This window comes from Macaca mulatta, chromosome 11 (assembly GCF_049350105.2).
Source record: "Macaca mulatta isolate MMU2019108-1 chromosome 11, T2T-MMU8v2.0, whole genome shotgun sequence".
Taxonomy (NCBI): Eukaryota; Metazoa; Chordata; class Mammalia; order Primates; family Cercopithecidae; genus Macaca; species Macaca mulatta.
In genome coordinates, this window is record NC_133416.1 from 35,173,659 (window position 1) to 35,195,483 (window position 21,825).

General features: G+C 40.5%; 1 pseudogene; it reads left to right on the top strand.

The window, feature by feature from the left end:
- Positions 1-19,983: 19,983 nt before the first annotated feature.
- On the top strand, positions 19,984-21,210 carry LOC695844 (argininosuccinate synthase pseudogene; annotated as a pseudogene).
- The last annotated feature ends 615 nt before the right edge of the window (positions 21,211-21,825 follow it).

Below are 21,825 nucleotides of genomic sequence, written 5' to 3' on the forward strand. Positions count from 1 at the left end.
ACTGCACAATAGTGCTGGCTCATAAAGCAAACAAATGAACAAGAATACTCTACTTTCACTTAAAATTTTGATGTTTTATTTAACTTAGATTTTTGGCATTGATTTTGAGTTTTTAAAGGATTGCCTTCAAATATTAATTGTCTTGATTCCTTATAGCTTAAATTTTGTGCTTGAGGTGAGTGTCTTACTTGCCTCACCCTAATCCCAGTCTTGGGATATTACATTGAATAATGATTCATTGAAATATTAGTCAGCTAGTATGAATGAAAGTAGACTAACAAGATGAAATTTCTTTGGGATAAAAGTAAATGTAAACATTTAGAAAACTGACTTAATACATTCAGGTTTGGGAATTTATGGTTTAGCATCAGTTCATGTGAAAAGGAATTAGGAGCTTCAGTTGACTGTAGGCTCACTATGTACTACCAGCGTCACATAGTTATTTAAACCCTAATGAAATTTATTCTGCAAAGAATAAGAAATTGCAAGGCAACTTTATTGTTCACTGATCAGTCCATTGGAGAACTTGTAGGTTCTGATTTAAAGATAGACTTTGACAAAGTAAGGCATATTCCAGGGACTAACATGAGGGAATCTGGAAATTATATCATATGAGGAATAGGAGGAAAGGGAAACTTTAATTCTGGGAAGAGAAGCTTAAAAGAAGAGAAGAGGATATAGATGTGTAGCCTCCATGACAGTTATAGTTCAAATAGAGGTTATGTGGAGGAAAGTTGTGCTTTGGCTGAGAGGGTGAATTAGATAATTTCTAATGTTTTTTTCCATTTTAATGATTCTGTTACTCTGTGCCAAAAAATTACTTAGCAATCCACTTTGGAATGAACATGGTCTTATCTGCTTTGATCTTAGAGATTCATTTACTGACCCACCTACCCATTCCTGCTCTCCTACTCAATTAAGATGGATTAAAACTAGAATAATTACATTTGCGATGAAAGCTATTAGTCTGAGCAGATTATCTCCATGATAATCTAATTGCATAGCTGCAAATGACTTTGCATAAATGAGCATTATGACAGCCCACTTCTTTTCTTTTCTTTTCTTTTTTCCCGAGACAGAGTCTTGCTTTGTTGCCCAGGCTAAAGTGCAGTGGTGCGTTCTTGGCTCACTGCAACCTCTTCCTCTCAGGTTCAAACAATTCTTGTGCCTCATCCTCCTGAGTAGCTGGGATTATAGGCCTATACCACCACGCCTAGCTAATTTTTCTATTTTTAGTAGAGATGGGGTTTTGTTATGTTGCACAGGCTGGTCTCCAACTCCTGGCCTTAAGTGATCCACCTGCCTAGGCCTCTCAAAGTGTTAGGATTACAAGCGTGAGCCACTGCGGCTGGCCTGACAGACCATTTCCTATCATTCTTTGTGCAGAGTATAAACTGTAGCATTTTAGATGAAACTTCAGTATTAGGTTTTAACTTTGATTATATTCTTCTTAGCAAAGAAGGGGCAAGTTGTAATTTTACCTCCTAGAGAAGTGCAAGTAAGAAAGCAGGGTCAATAAAGTATCATTTATCTATTTAAAATAAGCATACTTCTTTCTTTAGTTCAGTGACAAAATGAGAGATGATATATGTGTACATCAGGTACTGAGATAATAAAAAGCTTCAAGAAGCAGAAGTATTACATACTTAAGTAATGGTATTTAATGGGTTTAAGTCCTTTCCAAAATTAACATCTTCTTTCATCTACATTTATTTTCAAGCTATCTCCTCTGACAGCTGACTGTATTTTTTTTTTTTTGAGACAAGGTCTTGCTCTGTCATCCAGGTTGGAGTGCAATAGTACAAACGACAGCTCTCTGCATCCTCAAGTTTCTAGGCTCAAGTAGTCCTCCCACTTCAGCCTCTGGAGTAGCTAGGACCATAGGCATGTGCCATCTTTTTTTGTTTTTGTTGTTGTAGTTGTAGTGACAGGATCTTGCCATGTTGCCCAGGCTGGTCTCAAACCTCTGGGCTCAAGTGATCCTCCTGCCTTGGCATCCCAAAGTGCTGGGATTACAGGCATGAGCTGCTGCACCTGGCCCTGTTTCTTATTATACCTAAATATTTAAAATAATTTACTTTTCTCATATCACATAAAGTAATGAAAGTATTTAATAAATCCTGAAAATTTCCCTTAGAAAGGCAAAAACCATTCATATTGAATAATGAAAACCTTAATTACTTATGAACACTATAACTCACTTATAAGTACCATTATTAATGGAGCTCTGATCTTATGATTTATCATCCTTCAGGCTATTGCTAATATTTATCTCTATGTGAAGTTGCAAAACTGTGAAAGACTATAAAGAGCTGAGTATAAACTCATTACCCCTGCTTCAAAAACCATTCATTTATTCAAAAGGTATTCATGAGGTGCCCACTTTGTGCTGGACACTGTGCTTGGTGATGGGCCTGAATTGTGAACAAAGTGGACAAAGTTACTCTCATCATGAAGCTTGGGGCATAGATGATAAAAGGTTAACACATAAGTGAATAAATAATGGAATTCCAGGCATTGATAAGTGTTGTAAAAATAATGTAGAAAAGTGATAGGGTAAGGGTAATCTAATTTAGACAAGTAGAAAGATCTTTTCAGGAGGTCGCATTTCAGCAAAGACCTGAATTAGATGAGCTAAGGAAAAGTAAAAGGATATGAGACAGGGATGTGGTGGCCACATTCTGAGATGACACCGGTGGTCCTTGCCTCCTGGTATTTATGTCCCTATGGAGTTCCTATCCACACTGCATCAGGATTGGTTTGTGTGACTGGCAGAATACAGTGAAAATTATGGTGTCCACACTCTGAGATTAGTACATAAAAGACATTGCCATTTCCCCCTTGATCTCCTGGGACATTCTCTGGGGGAAGCCAGTTGCCATATCATGAGGACACTCAAGCAATTCTATGGAGGCGATGGAACCGAGGCCTCCTGCCAACAGCCAGTACCGACTTGCCACCTGTGTGAGTGAACCGTCTTGGAGGCTCCCCAGCCAAGCCTTCAGATGATGGCTGCCCTGGGTGCATCTTTCTGCAATCTCATAAGAGACCCTGAGCAAGAGCACCCAGCTAATCCCCTCCTGAAATTCTGATCCACAGGAACTTGGGGATAATAAAAGTTTATTTTTTAAATAATAAAGTTTTGGGATATGTTGTTATGCAGAAATACGTAACTAATAAAAGGAGAAATCGCAAGAGTAAAATCAGAGAAGAACAAGCTTGGCATGTCTGAGGCATGAAAAACAGGCAGTGTGGCTGGAGATTTGTTGGGAGGGTGAGAGTGGCTGGAGATTTCCATTCATGACCCGTTTTGTTAAATTATAGAGGATAACCAAAATTTCATATGTACTCAGCACATACTGTGTGTTCACAGTTATTTATCTTCTTGGCTTTTGTAATTTACAGTAAATCATATATTTAAAAAATCTTCATTAGAAATCTATGTACAGGATCAGATGAGGTGGCTCACACCTGTAATTCCAGCACCTTGGGAGGCCAAGGCAGGCAGATCACTTGAGGTCAGGAGTTCAAGACCAGCTTGGCCAATATGGTGAAAATTTTGATTGGTGTCCTTTTTGATTCATAATTAAGCCAAATTTTCTGTCTCTACTAAAAATTAAAAAATTAGCCAAGCAAGGTGGCGGATGCCTGTAATCCCAGCTACTTGGGAGGCTGAAGCAGGAGAATTGCTTGAACCCAGGAGGTGGAGATTGCAGTGAGCCAAGATGGTGCCACTGCACTCCAGCCTGGGTGACAGAGTGAGACTCCATCTCAAAAAAAGAAACCTATGTACAATGTAAAATATTGTATTTCAGCTGTGGTCAGGTTACTGTACTTTCCAGCAGATACGTAACACATTTTTTTCTAAAACAAGATGCTTTGGATAGATTAGACATCCTAAAGCATGACAAAGCAACTTAAATCCTCCAAGGATTCATATTATATAGAGTGGAAAATAGATATTTAAAAGAAGTCCATGTAGTAATATTTGGTTATCACTAATAATCAGACACAGATGGAGTCTTTGAGGATAAAATAAAAACACAGCAAATGATTTTTTTTTTTTTTTTTTTTTGAGACAGAGTTTCGCTCTTGTTGCCCAGGCTAGAGTGCAATGGCGTGATCTTGGCTTATCATAACCTCTGTCTCCTGGGTTCAAGCGATTCTCCTGCCTCAGCCTCCCGAGTAGCTGGGATTACAGGCATGCACCACCACACCTGGCTAATTTTGTAATTTTAGTACAGACGGGGTTTCTCCATGTTGAGGCTGGTCTCGGACTCCTGACCTTAGGTGATCTGCCTGCCTCGGCCTCCCAAAGTGCTGGGATTTACAGGCGTGAGCCACTGTGTCCCACCTGATTTTTTTATGAAAAAGGGAATCTTTGTCCTTTTTGATTCATAATTAAGCCAAATTTTCTTGTAGAAAATAGGTTATTGTTAAAATAGAATTTTGGATCAAGCCCATGTCTGTGGAAGATAAGAATAATTAGAAAATTAATTTTCATGTATTAGGGTTTTGTTTATGTCTAATATCAATCATTTGCTAGGTTTTATCACCCAGGGAGTAAAAACAACTCCCCAAAGCAGTATTTTTCCAGCTTTTCTTACATCTCTATGGGAACACTAATCCTGTTTTAAATGTTTCACAAAGAATCTTGGGCGTTTTCTCTAGAAGTTGTTGCTCAGGTTCTCCGTGAATTAGCTCTTTGATTACCACCAGTTCCATTTTCCTACTCTGGATCAGATGGAGATCCTCTTGTGAACCCAGTAAGCAGCTCTGTTGCTGATGCTTGCTGATTGCTCTGCTGGTGATATTACTGATGATCCATGAAGCTAATTCCAAGGAATACAATGTTCAGAGTTGAGACTGCTGATGCTTGCTCCAGGATTAATGAATAATATCAAATATCCGTGTCAAGATGCCACCTCTTCTGTTGAGAGCCATCAATGTCTCTGCCAAGTTTGCTATCTGATATCAAGAATCCTACGTTTGTACAGAAGCCGTTATTTATTGTTGCTGTTGCAGTCCCAGCATCCAATGTAGCTAGAACCTTTTATTAAGGATGTCTAGATGGAAATTTAGTGAAACGTGTCTTTTAAGCATTTCTAGATTTGTAATTACAATGACCTCAATCTAGTAGTCAGTCATAGGTCCATGGCAAACTGGCCTGGATAATTTGATTGATCAAGTCATCAACATTCAGAAGCATTTTCCCTAAGCAAAATATTGTGCCTTGAGTCTCTTTTGTTGTATGAAAATTTTTTTTGGAGGTGTCTCCAAAACCTCATATAAACAGACCCATTGCTAATCTATCCTGCAGCTTTCTTTTGTTCCTTATGTTGATAACAAGTAGTCAGTCATCTTCAGCATTGTTGATCCCCCTTCTTTTGTACTTTTCACATGTACTTCATTACCAAATCCTATGTACATTCTGCCAAAAAATTTCTTTCCTTTGCAGCCCTGCTTTTCCAATTCTACTGCACTGCCCTAGTTTAGGACTTCATCACATTCACGGAGACCAGCAGTTTCAAAGTGTTATCTAAGGATTTCGTGGTCCCCAAAACACTTATAGGGACTCCCAAACCTATTTTTACAAAAACATGAAAAAAATATTTGTCTTTTTCACTCTGTTGACATTTGTATTAATGATGCAAAGCAATGGTGCATCCTGAGCACAAATTAAGAGAATGCTACCAAACTGTATGAGCAGCTATTTGATTTGATTTGATTTTTTTTTTTTTTTTTTTTTTTTTTTTTTTTTTTTTTTGAGACGGAGTCTTGCTCTGTCTCCCAGGCTGGAGTGCAGTGGCGCGATCTCGGCTCACTGCAAGCTCCGCCTCCCGGGTTCACGCCATTCTCCTGCCTCAGCCTCCCGAGTAGCTGGGACTACAGGCGCCCACAACCGCGCTCGGCTAATTTTTTGTATTTTTAGTAGAGACAGGGTTTCACCGTGGTCTCGATCTCCTGACCTTGTGATCCGCCCGCCTCGGCCTCCCAAAGTGCTGGGATTACAGGCGTGAGCCACCGCGCCCGGCCGATTTGATTTTTTTTTTGAGATGGAGTCTCACTCACTCTGTCGCCCAGGCTGGAGTGCAGTGGTATGCTCTTCACTCACTGCAACCTCCACCTCTCGGGTTCAAGCGATTCTCGTGCCTCAGCTTCTCTAGTAGCTGGGATTATAGATATGCACTATCATGCCCAACTAATTTTTGTATTTTTCGTAGAGGCAGAGTTTCACTATGTTCGCCAGGCTGGTCTCCAACTCCTGACCTCAAGTGATCTGCCCGCCTCAGCCTCTCAAAGTGCTGGGATTACAGGCGTAAGACACCGCACCCAGCCCTATTTTATTCTTCATTGCCACACACTTACAGGGAAGAAAATGAGTTTCACTGAAGAATGGTTTTGATGGAGCAGTAAAAATTATTTATTTTACTAAATCGCTAATTTTACTCATCTTACTAAAATTATTAATTTTATTAAATCCTGTGAGTACACATTTTTTGGCCTCATTTTATTAAGTTCCTCAAATCATTTCAACATTTATATCTAAACGAGAGCCCCTGGTTTCCTGTATTTTTTTTTAAGAGAGCAATAACATAAAAATAAAAACCGTGATGTTTAATAATAATTTTATATAATTCATTATAATTTGTATGATTAAAATTCACTTGCAGTTAAAATTAAGATCTTAGATTTACCCAAAGTATCATGAAAATTAATATACTTATATTAGTAAAAAATAAAACACTGGAAAATAGATGGTAGTATGTATGGGTGTTTATGCATATATATATATATGTATTTTTTATTTTATTTTTCATCTTTAAGCTCTTTTACTGGGCAAACATAAATTATAAGTAGTATTTTCTAGTATGTGTTAATTTGCTCTCCAGGTATTGAAAAGTATCATTTTATACTTTTATTTTACGCCCCCTCCCCCGCTTTTTTTTTGAGATGGAGTCTCGCTCTGTTGTCCAGGCTGTAGTGCAGTGGCATGATTGGCTCACTGCAACCTCCACCTCCCAGGTTCAAGTCATTCTCATGCCTCAGCTTCCCAAGTAGCTGGGATTACAGGCGTGTACCACCGTACCTGGCTAAATTTTGTATTTTTTAGTAGAGGTGGGGTTTTACCATGTTGGCCAGGCTGGTCTTGAACTCCTGGCCTCAAGTCATCCGCCTGCCTCAGCCTCCCAAAGTGCTGGGATTACAGGCATGAACCACTGCACCTGGCCTATTTTACACATATTTTTAATATTCTCTGTGACAAAATAGGAAATATGCATACCTTTTGCTATGTACCAAAGTATGATGGTTGTATTGAGAAAAAGTTCTGTGTGATTGATTTGTGAGCTGAACTGCTTCTCCATGAACCATTTTTACTTGAAAAAACGCTGGTAGACTAACTATGGTTGTTCAAATTTGGTTATTTGGTGGAAATTTTCTCAAAAAAACGAACAAAGCAAGCCTGTTACTTTAAAACTGACAGTATTTGCTGCCAACGGTAAATTCTGAGCTTTCAAATTTTAAGAATTTTGGAAATTTATATGTGGCACTGTGAGCTTGACAGCCTCCTAATACTTAAAGACTTTTCTGGTAAAGTCAGTGGTAATATTAACAAAAGTGTGACAGAGTCAGGATCCATACCCAGGCATTTCAACCCTAGAGTCTGCGCTTTTAGAGTTTACGGTTCTTCCTTCCCAGGCTTTTCTACAGAACAAAGGAGGTCTAAACCCCTCAGCATGGCTCTGACAGTCTTTGCATATAATAAATTTTCCTTTCATGCTTAGTTTGTTTTCTTATTGAGCCTCCCATTCTCTGCAAGTTTAATTGTTGTGTGCTATTCCCAGTAAAAGGAAGTTGACTCTCAGAAACTAGAACGTGAATGTCTTACTGCTGTGAAACATAGGCAGCATTAGATGAGGAGTAGGAAAGCTGATTGAGGGATAAGAAGGAATAAATGGGTGATGCTGATTAGCAGAAAATCTCTGGGGAACCTGGTGAGCACCTGGGAATGCAAATGTGTCTGTATATTTAAGTCAGATTAGGTAGAAGGTAGGCAGTCTACAAGAATGAAAAGAAATAGTAAGTCCTGGATTTAGGTAGATAGAGATTGATTTGACAGATGATCCTGAAATCAGGCAGACAATTTGGATGGCAGGAATCAGAACCCTGACTGGTCCATGCTGTAGTTTGGATATAGTTTGTTTGTCTCCACCAAATCTCATGTTGAAATCCCACCCCCAGTGTTGGAGTTGGGGCCTAATGGAAGGTGTTTTGGTCATGGGGGCAGATGCCTCATGAACAGATTAGTGCCCTTCCCCGGGGTGAGTTCTCGCTCTATTAGTTCCTAGGAAAGCTGGTTGTTAAGAAGAGCCTGGTGCCTCTGCCTGCCTCTCTTTTCTCCTCTCTTGCTGTGTGATCTCCACACACACCAGCTCTCCTTCACCTTCTGCCATGAGTGGAAGCAGCCTGAAGCTCTCATCAGATGCAGATGCCGGTACCATCCTTCTTGTATGGTCTGTAGACCTGTGAACCAAATAAATCTCTTCTCTTTATAAGTTACTTAGCTTCAGGTAGTCCTTTCTAGCAACACAAAATGGATTAAAATAGTCAATAATCTGGATAAGGAATTTAGGAAAACTTAGTGCTTAACATTGCAAAAAGTAATGTAATGCTGAATCAAACCATTGCCTCTGGCAGTGAACTTCCATTTGCTTCTTGTTTAGACTGGAGGTAATCACTTAATTAAAACAAATTTTTTTTTGAGACAGGGTCTCACTCTGTTGCTCAGGCTAGAGTACAGTGGCAATCATAGCTCATGGCAGCCTCAAACTCCTGGGCTCAACAGATCCTCCCACCTCAGTCTCCCAAGTATCTGGGACTACAGGTGCATGCCATCATGTCCAGCTAATTTTTGTATTTTTTGTAGAGATGGGTTCTTGCCATATTGCCCAGGATGGTCTTGAATTTCTGGACTCAAGGGATCTTCCCACCTCGGCCTCCCAAAGTGCTGGGATTATAGGCATGAGCCACACTACCTGGCCTATGATCACTAAATTTTATGAACAATTGAAGTTAAGTGAGTAAATCAGTTTGAAAAATTGTTAAAGAGAATTCCAGTTATTGACAGGTGTGTGTGTGTAGTTGAGCTAAGGATCAAGGTCATGGATTAATATTTTAGGTATAAATGGATACACAGAAGGGAATGTAAGAATGTAGATCTGAAAATCAGTTTACAATCAGGAGAGGGACAGGTAGGGCAAGAATAACGTTGGTAGAAGCTCCAACTAAAGCCACTACGTCTAATCAAGTAAGAATGGCACAAGCAACTGGCAAATTGCAAACAGCAGGTCTAGATCATGTTTGTCAGCATCAAGGGAGTTGGCAGTAAGTTCGAAATAGTCATGGGAATACTAGGGAGTCTGTGATCAACCATAAGATGAGAATAAATTACCAAGAAACTGGAGTGCCACTTAGGAATCTCAGCTATTGAAGACCTGGAATACAGGTCAAAGCCTCAGATACAGGAGAACAAAGTACTTAGTGAGAAAATGGTACCCAGAATTTTAATGAGATCATCCCCAAGACTGACTTGGTGCTGAGCTCCCAACCAAGGCTGTTTCTATCCCTCTTTCCAGGACCAACATTAGATTCAGAGTCTGGAATAGGACTCAGGGTCACAAGGTCCTAATTTGAAGTAAGCAATGGCAAGGACCTAGGTGGAATATTGTTGCAGAATATTAGTAATATAATTATATTACTAATGCTGACAAAATCGAAACAAGAACATTTCTAATTTATAGAAACATAGATATCAACTCGCTGAGTATATGTTAAGTAGAGAAAATAATATTAACATAAATTTGTCTAAAAGACTTTGCAGAAGAGTGGGTCAAAGTAAATTTCTATGTTAAGTGAAAAAGAAGTGAGTTTTGTGTCTTTAGCTGTTAATTTTTGTTGCTCTATATTTGGATATTTAGAAGATACTTATTTGTTAGTGTATACAACTATAATATAGGCCCTTGAAAATGAAAAAAGGACTGTTATATTCCATTATTAACCAGTTTTAACTTTTAGTTGGACAAAAATATAAGGATTCCAGGTGATGGTATGTGACAATCCCTTATTTTGAGATTTATCTTCCAACAGAGTCCACAGCTTTGTGGGCGTTTGGAGCGTCTCTTCTACCTTATTCTACAAGTCCTTTGCTTCTCAGTGGGAGCCCCTAGGGTTACCCATCTAGGGGTAATGTTTTTAAGGTTTTTGGGTGGATAAATACACTCCTTTTTTGGACCTTTTTATCCTCTTTCCCCACTAACCAGACAATTTAACACTCTGCTCCTCTCCCTCAAAATTTTACCTTTTCATGAGTCATTCATTCCTACTGGGGACAGCTCTTTATAAACTGTAAGTGAGATTTCTATGGGACAACTGCCTCTTTTAGCATATCTCTTCTGTATCATAATGCTACAATTACCTGTTTTTTTCCCCTATCCAGCTTAAGTCAGATAACCAAGTGCCCTATATTTTTATAATGACTCACAGACACGATGGGTATTTAAAGAAATAGGCTTATTAGCATATGTTTTAGCATAAATTTATGTGTGCATACACACACACAGACACACACACACAAACACATAAATGAAAAACACTGTGACAATTCTCCATGAATCTCTTTGTGTTTCTGAACATCTATGCCTTTGTTCTGGATTATTCTTTCAAGGATGTTCACATAGACAACAGTCTTGGTACACAGAGTTAGTGTCTTCCCTAGGAACAAAGAGCGTACAGGCTTCTTGTTCATTATAAAATATTTAAGTTTCTGAAGCTTTGGTTCCTCTCCTGTAGTGCAATTCAGCGCGTATGCAGATGTTAGCTTCATGACGTTATCTGGTCTTCATGATGCACTGTGGCAATTAGGAACTTGGTACAAGGAAACGCTGATACTATTGCTGAAATAAAGTCCTTTGCGGGGGTGGGACCAGAGTGAGACAAGAGAGACACATAGGTGAAACATTTAAGGAGACATTCTTTTGAAAGGCTGATCTGCACTTCCATGGATCTTGAGAGTAAGAGCCTCCTCAAATTGTTCACCGTAGGCACCTCTCTTGCCTTACTCTAGTCCCACTCTTTTGTGTTTGACCTAGGAGTCCCCTGTCTTCTGCAAATATACGTGATACTGTGGCAGGCTGTTTTGTTACTTTGCAAGTAGAGTGAAATCTCAGACTCTTTGCAGTTCTTGTCAATTTTGGCAGTGAGGATGGGATGTGGATGAAGATATGGGTTTCTTGAAGAAAAACAATAAGAGCTGTGTAGGTTGATTAATAGGATTTGAAGGAAGTCCATGGGAATTGGTACCAAACGTAACGACTACATTGTATGATCACCTGAGCCATAAATGATCTTCCCATGATTTTCTGTTACTGTGGAGGAATTGGGGATGTGCTTGTAGGCCAAGTGCCAGGAAGTAGGTTCAACAACTGTTACATCAAGTGTGCCCTGTTTGCTAACTACTCTGGGTGGGGAGATTTCTTTGCCAATCTGGTGATTAACCTCAAGTGTGCTCCATTGTAATAACTAGTACTAAGATTTGTCCTGGGTGGGTAGAAACTTCCAACATCTTTCAGACAACAGTTGTAGAGATACATTTTGAGATTATCTTCCATCAGGGGTTACAGATTTGTGGGTGTTAGTAGTGACTCTTCTATTTTATTTTCAGGCCCTCAGTATCTCAAAGGGAGCTAAAAGGAGAGAAATCTGTGGTTGCTATAGGCAGAAATCAGGTGAATCATTAGAACTTTGGCCGGTTCTCGTGGGAGAGAAAGGAGCAGGATGCATATTGAGGAAGAATGGCAACAGCTGGTCTGTCTTACGGCTCAGTTAATCAGTTTATCATCCTAACCTTAGATCTATCTGGAGATGATGGTAAATTGCTCAGAATTTTTTGTTGTGGCTGCTATAAGGGGGTTTTGGCCTCTTAGAGCCGAGGGGAATTTTTATGAGACAGACAAGGAGTCCCTAAACCTGAAATAGATGATGTCAATAATGATAACCCTGCCGTTGTTTGCTTTGGGTCAAACAAAAGGATTGAAGTTCATTTGGAAAAGCAGCAAGCACCTGCTATACCACTTCAAACTGAAAGTGAATGTGCCTTGTTTATTGGCACAAAGCCACTCTGTCCCTCTGCGTCCCCTAATCCCTTTTTTCCCTTCTACCCTGAGCTCAGCTGGGTTAAAGAGGAAGGCGGAAGGTGACTAGGGATGGGGCTGAGGTCTCGCCTCATAAGGGGGACCAAAGGTCCCAAGACCCAAGAATGCTGAGAAACTGGAGCAGTGAGGGCCTTAAACTTTTATGATTTGATGGCTATTGGAGCCCAAGTCAATCTCCTGCTCACCCTGTGGGAGGAGGGGCCACTAAATTCATTTGGTGGGTTTTGGGCAAGGTTCATAATAGGAAGGAAAAGTAGCATAACCTTGTGGTGGTTCCAATTCAATATACTGTTTTTGTTGCTTCTACATGTAAATGTATGGTAGGAATTGATCAATTTATATATATATATATAAATGAATATCGATTTATATATATATATAAAATATGCTTATATTTTCCTATACCATAAATGTCAGAGGAAATTTTCTTAATTGGAGAAGAGTATTAGTACGTCTGGGACTCCAAAACTCTGATAAGCCCCTTGACTACAATTCTCTGTGATTGATGATATTGCCAACTGGGACATCTGGCAAAGAGGGAGGCATGCCACTTCCATGATATGGTTACCAGACACACTGTTTGAAAAGCAGCTACTAGATTGCTACTGGGCACTTTTTGAAACGTGAGCTATGGTAGGCCTTGTGACTCTCTGGCTTGATACCCTATTTTGGGGTGGGTCAACTTGGACTGAATAACTCATAAAGTAGGAAGGATCTAAGAATCCTCACTTGTCAAGTGGAAATATTATATTCAAGAATGCAGCTGGCTCATCGCCAGAGGATCTTTTCAGTTCACAGGTACTCTCTTGCCCTAGTCAGTTACACTTGGTAGATTGGTGATCCACCGCAATTTACACAGCAACCGATTATTCATGAACTTTTAGGTTTTCTCAAGTTTTCTCCATTAATACCATTGAATTTGTATTTTGGACTATGTCTGTATCTATAGGGAAAATTTCTAGCTGGAGAATTCTTGGGTCAAAGTACATGCTTATTTGGTTTTCATTCTTTTATTTAAGGTAACTAAACACTTTAGAGTCCTTATTAATGTCAGAACTGCCACTAGTGTTGCTCTCAGTCTGTTTCTTACTGATGGTTAATTGAGGAATATTTGTAAAACTTGAAATACACAATTATACAATGAAAAACCTCTCTCTCACCCCTTTCCCTAGCCACCCAGTTCTCCTCCCTGTAGGTATCCAGAGCTATCCTTTCAGAGATATTTTGTTTAAATATAATCCAAATGCATTCATAATTTTCCCCTGCCCTAGTTTTTTTTTAAAACTGAAATGATTATTTTAATACTGTTTTGTATCTTTTTTATTTTAATATTATGCTTTTGAGATATTTCCATATGGGTGTATGAAGAATCCCCTTATTAGTTTTTCATGGCTTCATAATTTTATGATATATGGGCATTCCTCACCATGCCCAATTGGTCCTAAACATTTTTTTTTAACTTAGCTGTCAATGATAGTACCATGGACAAGATGGCCAATTGGGTTTTTCTATTGCTGGATAATTAGTCTCAAGTTAGACTTTTTGTTTGGTGGCAATTTTTTGCTTCCCTTAATTTCTCAGTGATTGCACTTTATATAATGGGAGCTCCCTCACAGGTTTATGCACACAGTTAATAATATTAATACTCTTCATGGCCGGGCACAGTGGCTCACGCCTATTAATCCCAGCACTTTGGGAGGCTGAGGCGGATGGATCACTTGAGGTCAGGAGTTCTAGGCCAGCCTGGCCAACATGGTGAAACCCCATCTCTACCAAAAAATAAAAAAATTAGCCAGGCGTGGTAGTATACGCTTGTAGTTACAGCTGCTCAGGAGGCTGAGGTGGGAGAATCATTTGAACCTGGGAGGCGGAGGCTGCAGTGAGTTGAGATCATGCCACTGCACTCCAGCCTGGGTGACAGAGTGAGACCTTGTCTCAAAAAAAAAAAAAATACTATTAATAATCACCCTGTTTATTTTCTGACTTATTTTACATTGTTCATAACACAACCTTTTTGCCCTTTTATCCCAGGTGCTGAATAAAGGGTTTCAAGGTTACTGTATGCCCTGAAATTGGGCAAGGAGCTTTAAGAGGGAACTTTAAGAGTTTGCCAGAGAAAACTCAAGATGTTTCTACATGAAGAAAATGGTTTCAGACATTTGACATTTTTATTTTTGGCCTACTCTTTGTGATGGTTGCTAGCAAAGACCTAGAGTGGTTGTATGGCTATTTGCAAAAGCTGAGTGTGAATTGATATTGGCTCAACTTGAAAACTTTGATATTTGATGTTTGTGTTCAAAATTGGAAATAAAGGTGTTTAAAAGGATGATATATGATTATGGGTGGCATATAAGACTTTGCAGAACTTACCTGCATACTTACATATTTTCTGCCAAAATAGTTGTTATGATGTTAACCTATGCTTGGCATGTTTATCTCCATACCTTCTTTGGTTTAAAGTTTATTCTAATTAAAACCCTAATTAGTAATATTTGTATTTACCGGTAGCTTAGCTGTCTGAGTGTAATCTCATTTTGTTTGTTAATTGGTTTGCATTATTAGCTCATTTTAAATTGCCAAGAAAAATCCTGAAGACAAGTGAACATAATTAAATTGGAGCATAGGTCACTTCTTACTGCCTCTTTTTCCAGTGAGCAGAGAACTTCTATAGACAAAAACAAGGTCTACTTTAAAGAGAAATAATTAAGGTTTGTATTTTAAGTAAGGATAAATCCTATTGTATTTAAGATGATAGTTGTGAAATTTGATTGTTATGAAATATGAAAAGGTAAAAGTGAGACTTATTTGAAGATTCATGCAATAATTTTCTTTTTTGAGCAACATTTAAGACTTCATAGGGGGTGCCTTTTGGTAAAGAAGCAGAAACTTTGGAGTTAGATAGACCTGGGTTGGGGCTCGGATTTGACATTTACTGTTTCTGAGATCTTGGTTAAATTACAGGTTGAGTGTCCCTCATCCAAAACGCTTGTGATCAAGAAATAGGGGCTTTAAACGGGTTGTGAGTAAATAGACTGTCAGTAAATACGCTGTGAGCAAGAAAGTCTTGACTATCACTATAGATAAAACATTTGATGTGCAGATTTGCCTGATCTAACACATTTTTTTTTTTAATTATAGAAATGTAATTCTGGGTCGGGCACGGTGGCTCAAGCCTGTAATCCCAGCACTTTGGGAGGCCGAGACGGGCGGATCACGAGGTCAGGAGATCGAGACCATCCTGGTTAATACGGTGAAACCCCGTCTCTACTAAAAAGTACCAAAAACTAGCCGGGCGAGGTGGCGGGCGCCTGTAGTCCCAGCTACTCGGGAGGCTGAGGCAGGAGAATGGCGTGAACCCGGGAGGCGGAGCTTGCAGTGAGCTGAGATCTGGCCACTGCACTCCAGCCTGGGCGACAGAGCGAGACTCCGTCTCAAAAACAAACAAACAAACAAACAAACAAAAAGAAATGTAATTCTGTATTTTCACAACTAAATTAATCTTTTCTCCTGGTTAATTGGGGAATTGTTTTTTACCTAGAACAATAAACATATGATATGATCAAGTTCAATAATGTACTCTTCAAATTGATGAAACAGTTCTTCAACTAGTCTCACATACACATAATTATACCACATATTTGAAAAGTATTCATTTCTTATAATATGACATTTAAATCAGTGGTTAAAAATGAGCACACAGACAGAATATGCCAACAAATCTTGCTTTCCAGTGTGGCGGTGGAGAAGAGGTGGGAGGTAGGAAGGAGAAGGGGAATTGAGAGGTAACTAAATCTCTAGATCAATGAAAGTAATTAAAAAACAATCTTGAAAAATTTGATAAATAATTAGTGCTAACAAACTCAATAGAAATCAAAACTAGTTAATATACTTAGACAGGAAAAGAGTCTCACAGATAAAAGATAGAGAATGGTCATTTATTTATTCACAAATATTTATTTAGTGACTATGATGTAAAAAATAGAGCTATAAACTAAAGAATATGTGGGCTAATTGAAAAAAATGTATTTATGGTAGAAAGAAGTGAAGTCAAATATTTTATTCAGTTTACAAACGAAAGCCTCATAGATGTAGCTAAGATTACCATCCTAATTATTGTAAAAATTACTACTTTTGAAATGAAAATATGTAAAAACATGACAAATTTCCCTCACTCATTCAACTCCATTTTTCATAGTACCTTTTGTGCCTATCCTTTCCAATCTTTTCTTAAATTTTATACAGACCCAGTGAAAGACACATACGTTACACACACATATATACACGTACACTCTCGTTACCAATTTTCTGTATTTGTTCTTACACTGTTACAAAGAACTACCTGAGACTGCGTAATTTAGAAAGAAAAGAGGTTTAATTGACTCACAGTTCCACAGGCTATACAGGAGACTGTGGAAGCCTCAGGGAACTTATACAATTATGGCGGAAGCCGAAGGGGAAGCAAGCACGCCTTTGCATGGTGGTGAGAGAAAGAGAGAGACAGAGAGAAGGGGAAAGTGCTACACAGTTTCAAACAACCAGATCTCTAGAGAACTCTATCAAAGGACAGCACTAGGGGGATGGTCCTAAATCATCAGAAACCACCCCCATAATCCAATCACCTCCCACCAGGCCCCACCTCCAACACTGAGGATCACAATTCAACATGAGATTTGGGTGGGGACACAGAGCCAAGCATATCATATACCTTACTTCACAAAAATGAAATCATACTATAATATTCTATAATACTAGCTTTGTAATTAATGTTATTATATTCATGGCTAGTGTCCTAGGAAAAAATGCTAGGTTATAGGGAATGCATATTTTATAATTTCATGGACAAATTACTTTTACATAGGTTATATTAATTTAGATTAGGAGATTTCCAGGTTGCCAAACACTCCTGCTAGCATTGGATGCTATCTTCTTAAATCTCCCCATTTCCACTGGCAAAAATTATAAAGGTTTAAACTTTTTAGGTAGCCAAATCTGTGAGACTTTCCTTTACTAATTCTGGGTTTCCAATTTTACTTAGAAAGCCTTCCCCTCACCCTGCATCAAACAGTTGTAAAGTATTATCCTATCTGTATGTATTCATATTTTAAAAGATACATTGCTTACATTGAGTCTTAATATTTTGTTTTATGTATGTTGAGAGATTATAAATTCACTTAAATGACTTCTGAATTCATAACTAGTCATCGTAATACCTGTCAGAGCAGGAGCATTGCCATCTTGGACAAGCCTCTCATTCTAAAGTTCACCTTAATAAAAAAGTTGCCTAAATCCAAAGGGCATCAGCCTAATGGCTAAGGTCGGGATAACCATAAACCACAAGTAAAATCTCCAACCAGAAACATTCTAAACTCCTCCCTGACCAGAGACATACTAGCCCCGAGATAACCCCCCACTGGCCGGGAAGACGCCAGCCTTGAGATAACCCTGCTCCAAGCCAGAAAGATGTCTGCCCCAAGATAACCTCCCCTCTCCCCAGAGACGTTCCAACCCTGTGACAAAACTTCTCCCTCACACAGAGACATTCCAACCCTGTGATAAAACTTCTCCCTCACACAGAGACATTCCAACCCTGTGATAAAACTTCTCCCTCACACAGAAACATTCCAAGCTTCTAATAAGCCCCCTCACCCTAAAACCAATATAAACTCTTAGTCTGTAAGAGAACGTGCTCCTGACTGAAACTGGCCAGAAGCCCCTCTCATTTTTTATTTAAAGTAAACCTGTCTTTAACTTCCAGCTGTGTTTTGTGTTTCTTTCCTCTTTAACTCTTACGATACCATTTATTGAACCATACATGGTTTTTGATGTAAGAGTTAAAAAGAAATTGTTTAGGCAGACAGGGTAAGGAAGTCCTCAGTAAGGTTTTCCTTTTAATGAAAAGCAGTCCCCAAATCATTTCTTTTCTAACAAATAGCAGCCTTTAAAATCGATCTGCAGACACAGATAAGCAAGCTGGAAACTTGCACGGGTGAATGCCAGTGGCTGTGCCAACAGGAGAAGGCTACCTGGGGGCTAGGCATGTTCAACCTGGTGGCTCCATCTTCTCTTTTCTTTGTCAACCACATGTACAGTAAGGAGCAGGCAACATGGCGCCTGCCAGATAGATTCCATCTGCATAATAAAAGATTAGGATTGGGTGGTCAGCTTCTTCCTGTGCTATGTAAATGGCACACCTAGTCTAGCCAATCTGTGGGCCCTGTGTAAATCAGATACCGCCTCCTCAAGCTCCTCGATAAAACCCCATGCATTTCAGTACTGAACCAGAAGATCCACTGAAGGCCCCCTCTCTCTCTGTAGGAGAAAGAGCTATTCTCTTTTTGCTTTCTCTTGCCTGTTAAACCTCTGCTCTTTTTGTTTTTTCTTTTTTGAGACAGAGACTCACTCTGTAGCCCAAGCTGGAGTACAGTGGTGCGATCTTGGCTCACCGCAACCTCTGCCTCCTGGGCTCAAGCGATTCTTGTGCCTTAGCCTCCAAGTAGCTGGGACTACACGCTACATTTTAGTTTTGTTCCCTCACTTTGCTTTTGTGTCCCCTTTTCTCTCTGTCTCCTCTGTCATCTCTCCCTTTACCTCATTTTCAGGGTGTATGTGTCTGTATACTCATACACAGTTCCTGTATCTCATGATGGTAGGGTGGGGTGCCTTTGTCTTTGTCTCTGTAACTTTCTGAATGTTTATGTTTTTTTCTGTTACTGACTCTAATTTTCTCCATTTTTCTCATTCTCTCCTTCTGTCTCTTTCCAGATAAATGAAATGCTACCTGAAGTTTACTATTGTGTGTTACAGCAACATCCAAAGGACAAACCAAGAAACTAAGTATTCCACAACACAGTCACTGAAACATAAACCCAACCACTGCATTCATAACTCTGAAGGCAGCCCTGCTCTTGACCACATAGATCCTTTATGCTTTTATCATCACAACTTTGGAGAACAACTTCAACTACTGTTTTGAAAAAGTGTTAATGCATTGATTATTAATAGAGATTTGGGGCAAAAAACACTTACCTCTTCATCATTTTTGCCTCCTCCTTACTGGAAATAGAATTGGGACCAGCATTTAACAACAGGTAGAAAAAGGGAGTATTCCTGGCTCAGACTTCCCAGATACCATTCAGACAATCTTGAAGATATTTGGGAAGTCTCAATACCTCACAGTTTTTAGAGTTTTGACAGAGCAGAGACCTATTTTTCAGTGTGAAATCAAGGCCAAATAGCCCGGTAAAGTAGATGATGGTAGAACTTGCATTTCATGTTCCTTCTTTGTGGAAAGGATGAAAAACCGTCAGTGATAATTTCCAGTCTCAGTTGCAGGGAGGGGTCTGGACATGAATCAGGTCCTGCTGATGAGAAGCACTTAGAGAGTGGGGAGGCAGAAGAAGAGGGGGTTGTCTTCCTGACAAGCATGCTCTGGCTGTAGGTTGACATGGCTGGCCTCAGCCTTTCCTTTTCTAGGCTCCGACTTTGTGGGTGTGAGGCTTTCAGGGATGCCGCCGCAGCAGTGGGAGCAGCAGCTCCGAAATTCTGAATGCTAGCTAACTGGTGTGACTTTGATGCAGTAGTGGCTGCCTGACTTTAGTTTGTTCCATATGCTTGGGACAGGCCTGCTTTCTACCCATTGTACCAGTCCTCTTCACTCTAAAACCTGCTCTTAGTGGCCCTGCTCTGTTGCCTGCCACTGCTGCCTGGCCCGAGTGGTTCTCTGCACTGTAAAGACAGATTCCAGACGCTGGGAACTCACGCCTCAGACGCTATGTCCAGCAAAGGCTCTGTAGTTCTGGCCTACAGTGGCGGCCTGCACATCTCCTGCATCCTTGTGTGGCTGAAGGAACAAGGCTATGATGTCATTGCCTACCTGGCCAACACTGGCCAGAAGGAAGACTTCAAGGAAACCAGGAAGGCGGCATTGAAACTTGGGGCCAAAAAGGTGTTCATTGAGGAAGTCAGCAGGGAGTTTTTGGAGGAGTTCATCTGACCAGCCATCCAGTCCAGCACACTGTATGAGGACCACTGCCTCCTGGGCACTTCTCTCACCAGGCCCTGCATCGCCCGCAAACAAGTGGAAATCGCCCACTGGGAGGGGCCAAGTATGTGTCCCGTTGCGCCACGGGAAAGGTGAGCGATCAGGTCCAGTTTGAGCTCACCCGCTACTCACCAGCCCCCCAGATAAAGGTCATTGCTCCCTGGAGGATGCCCGAGTTCAGGTCAAGGGCCGCAGTGACCTGATGGAATACACAAAGCACCATGGGATTCCCATCCTGGTCGCTCCCAAGAACCCGTGGAGCATGGACAAGAACCTCATGCATGTCAGCTAGGAGGCTGGAATCCTGGAGAACCCCAAGAACCAAAAGCCTCCAGGTCTCTACACGAAGACCCAGGACCCGGCCAAAGCCCCCAACACCCCTGACATTCTCGAGATCGAGTTAAAAAAGGGGTCGCCGTGAAGGTGACTGACGTCAAGGATGGCTCCACCTACCAGACCTCCTTGGAGTTCTTCATGTACCCGAAGTCATGGGCAAGCACGGCGTGGGCCGTATTGACATTGTGGGGAATCGCTTCATTGGAATGCAGTCTCAAGGTATCTAGGAGGCCCCAGCAGGCACCATCCTTTACCACACTCGTTTAGATATCGAGGCCTTCACCATGGACTGGGAAGTACACAAAATCAAACAAGGCCTGGGCTTGAAATTTGCTAAGCTGGTGTATACCGGTTTCTGGCACAGAACTGAGTGTGAATTTGTCCGCCACTGCATCGCCAAGTCCCAGGAGCCAGTGGAAGGGAAAGTGCAGGGGTCCGTCTTCAAGGGCCAGGTGTACGTCCTCGGCCAGGTGTCCCCACTGTCTCTCTACAATGAGAAGCTGGTGAGCATGAACGTGCAGGGTGATTATGAGCCAATTGATGCCACCGGGTTCATCAACATCAATTCCCTCAGGCTGAAGGAATATCATCGTCTCCAGAGCAAGGTCACTGCCAAATAGCCCCCTGTACAATGAGGAGGTGGGGCCTCCTCAATATGCAGCACCCCTAAGTACAGGTGCTAGTTGTTGTGATAGTTTGTAATTGTGACTTGTTCCTCCCAGCTGGCAGCGTAGTGGGGCTGCCAGGCCCCAGCTTTGTTCTCTGGTCCCCCTGAAGCCTGCAGACGTCATCATTGAAGGGAAGGGTGTGGGGCAGCTGCGGTGGGGAGCTATAAAATGACAAAAGATAACCGCCCCCCCAAAAAAACAACTGCTCTTAGTTTGGACAGTAAACTTAGTAACCCTATCTCTAATTCTTCCAATAATTTTGTAAGTACCTAATTACCTGCATTTAAATTCTTTCTGTTTGAAACGCCTAGAATAGTTACTGTTTCCTTTATGGAATGCCAGCTGATGTCAAACACAGACAAAACCAGATGGTGGTTAAAGGTGATAAAGACAGATTTTATTCAGTACTAACTCTCATAATAGAGGAGACTAGCCAACGTAACCTGAGCTCAACTCTGCTGTAACAAAAGGTGGGAGACTTTTTAAATATTGGGGTGTGCTGAAGGAAAAACACTGACGAGTGTGGGGCCTTTGGTCTGTGTCACTAGGCTATCTAGGTTTCCTACTT